Source organism: Portunus trituberculatus, chromosome 26, assembly GCF_017591435.1.
Source record: "Portunus trituberculatus isolate SZX2019 chromosome 26, ASM1759143v1, whole genome shotgun sequence".
In the NCBI taxonomy this organism is placed as follows: domain Eukaryota; kingdom Metazoa; phylum Arthropoda; class Malacostraca; order Decapoda; family Portunidae; genus Portunus; species Portunus trituberculatus.
Window position 1 is genome coordinate 3,971,208 of NC_059280.1, and position 7,500 is coordinate 3,978,707.

General features: G+C 40.1%; 1 long non-coding RNA gene across 1 annotated transcript; it reads right to left on the reverse strand.

The window, feature by feature from the left end:
• Positions 1-3,715: 3,715 nt before the first annotated feature.
• On the reverse strand, positions 3,716-5,409 carry LOC123509297. Its single transcript, XR_006676174.1, has 4 exons — positions 5,266-5,409; positions 4,782-5,134; positions 4,533-4,664; positions 3,716-3,826 (listed from the first exon to the last, which is right to left on the reverse strand). It is a non-coding gene; the product is annotated as an uncharacterized LOC123509297 (long non-coding RNA).
• Between the last annotated feature and the right edge of the window lie 2,091 nt (positions 5,410-7,500).

Consider the following 7,500-nt stretch of genomic DNA (forward strand, 5'->3'; position numbering starts at 1 on the left):
GTGGCAGAGAGAGAGAGAGAGAGAGAGAGAGAGAGAGAGAGAGAGAGAGATGTATGAAAGGAAACGAGAGAAAAAAAAAGTTTATCTATTGACTGATGGAGGAGGAGGAGGAGGAGGATTCTAGTTTGCATAAGATGAACACACACACACACACACACACACACACACACACACACACACACACAACAACAACAACTTTTTCAAACAAATCTTGCAGTGGCAGAAATTGAGAAAGAGAACGAGGAGGATGATAAAAAGTCACAAACTCTAATGATTTTTCCCTCTCACAGTCACAACACACAATCACGTCTTCACCAAAACAAAATAAAAAATAAAAATACATCTCACCAATTCAGGGGAGGGAGAGGGAGAGAGGAGGTGGAAGGTGGTGTAAGCAAGACAAATAAGGAGAGAGATAATGGTGTTGCATCTCTTGTTGTTTCAAGTTGATAGGTGTGTTGAAACCTCCCTCCTGAAAGAGTTCAAGTCACCAGCAGGGAGAAATACAGCACCAGGCAGGGAGATATTGGACTAAATAGCTAGGAATGTGTGGAATTTATTGGAAAGCCTTTTATTAACCTACTTCAGTACTGGAACACAGTTTTATCATGAGTTTGGTGTGTTGATTAGATGGTTTTATTGACATTATTAAGGGTCTATGGAGGGCAGAAGATTAATGACCTGTCTTCACTATTTGAATCTCACATAAGTTTCTAAAGCTGTATAAAATCACCAAATAGTCACCAGAATTTATATAGAAACGTGTCATGTTATTGAAGGAGTTAATTGTTTAGTATATTCTGCCGCCTTGCTTCATAAAGTTTGTAAAAAGAGACAGGAAGGAATATAGGTTTTCAGATAGTGGTGGATGACTGGAATAGACTCAGTAGTTAGGCTGGTACTACTACTACTACTATCACTATCATTATCACTATCACCACTACTCGTACTATCACTATCACTTCTTCCCTTCTTCTTCTTCGTCTTCTTTTACTACTACTACTACTACTACTACTACTACTACTACTGGCTGGAAGGTTCTGGAGTGGTGGTACTTTACGTTCATTACAAAACACTTCTTAATCTTATGTTCAAATAATTCCTGATGTTTGGCACTTCATTGAACTTTTTTTTTTTAAGACTTGTTTGCCTATATAGCTTCTGCCAGTGGCTCTCTTATATAGGAGTATGATAATAAAAAGCGCAGTATGTGATTTGGGAGGAGTTATTATTTGGTATCCTGTGTCAGCGTGTAGTGAGAAGACAGCTTGGTGGTAACATGACTAGAGATTTGAATTCAAGCTACCCGCCATTTCAGTGCAGTGCCGTTCTTGCTTCATTCACTTTGGAGTAAATGAATTAACGATTATTTTTTATTTATTATGAAAACATGAGAAAAAATGAAGTTGGTAGAGAAGAAAATATATAAAAAAAAAAAAACGTGTGGAGTGGCGTAAGAAAAGCAAGCGGAGGTCCGAGATTTTGGCGGCAGGTGAACAATGGTGCGAGAGAAAATAGACTGACAGACAGGCTTATCTCGCTCTACTCCCTTTCCCTGCTCTCAGCCCAAGCATGCTCACCACAGAGGAGAAACACGCTTGTTTTTCTGCTGTGAGGCCAAGCAGGCACGTGGACGTCCAGCAGTAGTAGACATGAGAAGGTGAGAGGGACGTCGAGGCAGCGAGGAAGAAATGGTGTGGTGTGGCTTATCTCTTGGCTCGCTGTCTGGCTGGTATTCACTTTCTTCTCACCATCACTACTTTCCTAAGATACTTCTGCCCTTTAAGATTATTTTTATGGTTCTGGTGATATATTGGCAAGGTTTGTTGTTCGTTAAAAGGAGTAACTTGAAAACCTGCTAGTTGTCTTTCTGGTCTTGGAAACTTTTCGTGGTGAGCACTAAGCAAGGCGCGTCACTGCTTACCAAAGGCTCCAGTTGATATTCGTATTTTTAAGTGTTTTTATGGTTCTGATGATAAATTGGCTAGATTTCTAGTTCATTAAAAGTAGAAACTGTCTTGAAAACCCGGCTAGTTGTCTGTGGCCTTGGAAAACTATCGTGGCTAGAGATTTGAGTACGGGCGAGTCAACGTGTGTGTGTGGTGGTGGTAATTTCAGCGTATTATGGTGTGTTGGTGTGGTTTTTCTCATCTATCGTTATGTCTGTGTGGTGGTGGTGGTGGTGAGTAATCCCAATGTGTTATGAATGGCAGGCAGGTGGGGCAGTGGGTCGTCAGGGAAACACGAGAGGCAAAGACGCCGCCGCTGCTAACTTGCTAAGGAGACGTTTTTCTGGATATGGAGATAGTAAGCTTACCAGTTCTGCCGAGGTTAATACTTACGTCAGATAGAATGAAGATTACTGAAAAAAAAAAGCTACGCAATACATATCAAACTTCCGGAAACAAGTAGTTTGTTGCTGCTTGTCATGATTACAGTCTGCTCCCCGTGTTCTTGTCCTTTTGCATGCTAAGAATTTGTGTTGTTAATCAAAGGCTGCAAGGATCTCACTGAAGATGACCACAGTTGTCTTGATAAAGGACACACGCACACGCTAAATTAACTAGAACCAAACAATACAATCTTCACTGTACTTTCAACTATATCTATTGTCTTAATGCATCAAGTTTTGTACCATTTTAAAGTTCTGTTGATTACAAAGGCTGATTTCAGTGTTTATTCATTTTTTTTTTCAACACTACTCCATTTCTCAGTCAAATTTTACCCATCTGTAGTATTTTCAGCCTTTTTATGTATCCTTCCGTTGGCTGTCATTTTTCATCCTTGTCTTAGTTTTCCAGCTTACAGTTGCAGTTTCTCCTTCCTACTCACCTGCTCTTACTTTACCCATCTGTTTATATATTTTACTTACCTTTCCGTAGTCTGGTTTTCATCCTTGTTTCTGCAGGTTTTCCCATCATGGTTGCAGTCAGCCGTGTTGTCATTTCGTCTATCAGCCCTCCATACCTTAGAATTCCGCTGTCAATTTAATGCTTTTACCTACTAAATAACTTGGCTGAAGACCTGTTATTTTCTCGTGTGCCCTAGAAACTAAACCTTGATACATTATTCCCTCTGTAGTATGAACAGTACCATTGAACCACCGTCAGCGCCTCACCATCGCCGTCTTGTCATTATCCCCAGTTAGTTAGTACTCACATCGCCCTCACCAAACTATCTATACCAACCATACATTCACATAAACCGTAAACTTATATACACACGGGAATCAGTTTTTAGATACGCTTTACAGTAACAAAAACCATTTCATAGCACAAGTACAGTACGATTCCTAGATCTTAGCTAGCCTCACACCATGCAGCGCTGCCTCCCTCGCCCGCTATACCATCCAGTGTAATAAAAAAAAATTACTGATACCAACCATACGTACACTCCGGAAACATACACACGGGAATCTTACATTTTTATTCTTTAGATATGTTTTTTTTTTTTTTTTTTTTTTACATTACAAGGGCACTGGCCAAGGGAAAACAAAGTGTTGGAAAAAAAAAACCGCTGGTATTTCATAGCACAAGAACAGTACAATCTTCATACATCTTCGCTAGCCTCATCTCGCAGCGCTGCCTCCCCCGCACGCTATGCCATCCATACGTACACAAGGGAATCTGACAATTTTGTTCTTTAGATAGGTTTTACAGTAACAAAACCATTTCATAGCACAAGAACAGTACAATCTTCATACACCTTCGCAATCCGCAATCCACACGTAACCTCACACCAGCTCTGCCTCCTCGGCCCGCTGCCAACTTGTTCACTGACTTCACTCGCTCAATCCACACCACAGCCAGATTCATCACCGTTGCTGCTGTTATGTAATAAGAACGTAATATTAGATTCAGTACACTAATGAGAAATGTGAATAGAGAAAATATATAGAATTACGAGTGAAGAGAAGATGGAAGGTATAAAGATAAATATAGGAAGAGACGATAGAAATATGAATAGAAAGATGGGAAGGGAAAGTAGGGATAGATATGAATAGAAAGATGGAAAGGATAAATAGGAAAAAAACACGAAAGAACATATACAACAATCGAGTCAAAGATAATGGAGAATAGAAAGTGTGTGTGTGTGTCTCCAGGTCCCCCTCACCGAAGCGAGTATTATCCCCTCGAGGGGGGGGTATCACAGTGGCGAGCTGCTCATTGTTGCCTGGTAACGCCATACTTACGAGTTAAGAGGAGAGGAAAGATAATGGAAAGGAGAGAAGTGGTAAAAATATGATTAGTTTGATCTGCAAGAGGGAGAGTAATTAAGATTAGTTTAATCTGCAAGAGAGGGAGACTAAGATTAAGATTAGTTTGATCTGCAAGAGAGGGAGAGAATTAGTTTGATCTGAAAGAGAAAAGAAAGATTATGACCTGCAGAGAGGGAGAGAAAGATTAGTTTTATCTGCAAGAGAAGTGAAGGATTAGTTAGATCCCCCACCCCCGCCAAAAAAAAAAAAAAAAAAACCCGCACACAAAAAAAAAGACGCTCGTTTTACTTTAAAAATAGAACCATTTCCTCACCTTTTCTATCATCACTGGGAGATATCCATGCTTCCATCCATCTTGTAGTTCAGTAGCGTTATTACCAGCCAGCCTCTGTAATCATTTCCAATAAACGCCAACAGCCCGAGTGAATGCATCTACCACGTAACCCTGAAAAAAAAAAAAAAAAACCACGCATACCTGAAATAAAAAAATGTAAAAAATGATAAACGGTACATTATGGTAATATTAGCAGTATACAGCCGTACAAAACTACCATTCACGTACCATATGACACCACGTGGTCGCCTGCCACCGCCACCGCCGCCACATGGCTCCAGGAACGCCGCCACAGGTCGCTAACAAGGGCATTACTGTGGAAGACTAAATAATTAACGTGTACCTGGAAGAGAACGTTAATATCTGAAAGAGAACGTTAGTATCTGAAGAGAACGTTCGTATCTGAAAGAGAACGTTAATATCTGAAAGAGAATGATTAGTGCCTGAAAAAGAATGGTCAGCCTAACAGCCTATCGCCCTATCCCTACCGCCTAGGAAACCGCAATCTTGTACTTACTCGTTCAGAAGGGTTGCTCCAGCGGTGTCTGTCCCACGATGTGACCTGTGACATGGGTACTCACCTGTAAAGAGGGGAAAGACAGTTAGTATCGTGTTAAAGCCAGTATTTTATAAAGTATACGAGGTAGTGAGTCACGGTTCAGGTAATTGCGTATTTTATTGCAGTGGTAATGAGGTTTAAAGAACAACTTACCTAATCCATCGCGAGGAAGAAGCTTGAAATAAGAGAAACTATTACACTAACGCACACTATCACTACACTGACCGCGACGCCACACACGCACGCACACGCACAAGGAACCGCACTCGCCCGCCGCCTTTAGACAAAAGACCGAGGATTACTTCAGCTGGTCTAACATCACTTCGGCTGCCTTTCAATGTGCTTCTCTTCCTTTGACTAACACACTCCTACCTCACGCCCTCAAATCTGCACCATAGTATAAAGTCACAGTAATTTTGTGGTCTCTTAGATGCATTTCAGCGCGGAGATAAATGTGAGATTCGTAGGAAATTAATTATATAGCGCTCTCGATTTATTTCCTTGCCATACTTTCGGACAAGGGCATGGAACAAGTGGCTGGCTAACTGCTTGTTATCCTCACGCCACACACTCCCCCTATCCCTTCCTGCCTGGCTTCTTTCCACCCCACTCCACCCTGTCTGTCTCCCTTCCACCTCGATCCTCCCTGCCTGGCTGCCTTGAACCTTCCGCCTCCTTCCGCCCGTCTCTGCTTCTTCGTTAGCCATGTTTTAATCTTTCTTTATCTTATATGATGTTGCCATGATGTTATAATGGTAGCTTTTGTGAACCTTATGCTGCAGACTTGCTTTGCCTGCCTCATTGACCACTTCAGTATACCATGACGCGTTTCCTTATTCATTCTGCTTACTATTTAGTGATTTTACACAGCTTCATAAACTCACGGGGGATTAAAATAATGTAGACTAGCCATTAATCTTCTGCCCTCGATACACCTTTCTTAATGTAAATAAAATCGTCTAATCGTACACAAGTCTCAAGATAAAAATGTGTCCCAGTGTTAAAGGATTATCGTACCTGCCCAGTGCCCATACCTAAATGTTCTGTGGACTAATCTATATAAGTAGATTTTCCTTTGAGTGTCCTTTATCCTGTGGCCATGGTGTTAATACTAGCCTTTGTGGTACAGAGGGTAATGTTAACAGAATACAGCCTGTTTTGTTAGCCTCGTTAATTAACTATCCTACTACCTCGTTAACATGTAGTGATTAGGATAACTTTTCTCCCCACACACTTTGCACTCACATTTTCATTTATCCACTAAATAATATAGCTTTCATAACTTTTTTAATCATGTAAAAGTAAGAAGCAAGAGTTTTTCTTGATAACATAGGAAGATGGCAATTAGCCTCTACACCAGGCTCCACTGAGAATGCTAGCCTCGCACTTAACATTCCCTCTTAAAAAAGAAAGAATATATGTGTATGTCATGTATATTTATCATTTTACCCATTTCAAATCAATCTTAACCCCTTCAGTACTGGGACACATTTTTCCCTTGAGATTTGTTTATTAGGCCATTTTGTTAACATTAGGAAGAATCTATGGAGGTCAGAAGATTAATGGCCTGAGTCTTCGCTATTTTAATCCCCACACAAGTTTCTGAAGCTGTATAAAATCACCAAATAGCAAGCAGAATATGGAAACGCGTCATAATACTGAAAGGGTTCAAATATTGTGGCAGGCACAGGCAGGGAAAAGTGGGGCCGAGTGAGGCTAGCCCGTGTGTGTGTGTGTGTGTGTGTAATTGGGGGATGGGGGTCACTTCCTACGATAGTCACCTCATTATAGCAATTTATTAGGAAAGTGTCTAATATCCAGTGAAACGTTGGTCTTACAGTGACAAAGGTTATATCAGACTAAAGCTTTCCTCTTTCTTAGGATCATAGACGCGGTTAATTTTCACTAATATACTGGTCTTAATTTACTTCTTAATTTGTCTATCTTAATATTTTGATTTTATATTACTTAATTATCTTTCCTTTCTCAGTTTTCTTTCATTTTTACTTTCTGTCTGTACTGCACTTAATTTACTTCTTATTTTATCTATCTGTTGATATTTTCATTTTATTTTACTTATATTTCCGTTTTCACTCAGTTTTCATCCTTGCGTATGATTGTTCCCCTATCACAGTTACAGTTAGCCATGTTGTCATTTCGTCTATCAGTCCTACATACTTTAGAACAAAATTCCGGTGTTTATTTAATACTTCCATATATCTAACCCGTTCAGTAACATGCCGCGTTTTCATATTCATTCTGGTTAATATTTGGCGAATTGATACAGCTTCAGAAACTTATGTGGGGAGTAAAATAATAAAGATTCCTGCCATTAATCTTCTGACCTTCATAGACCCTTTCTAATGCAAATAAAATCTTGTAATCACT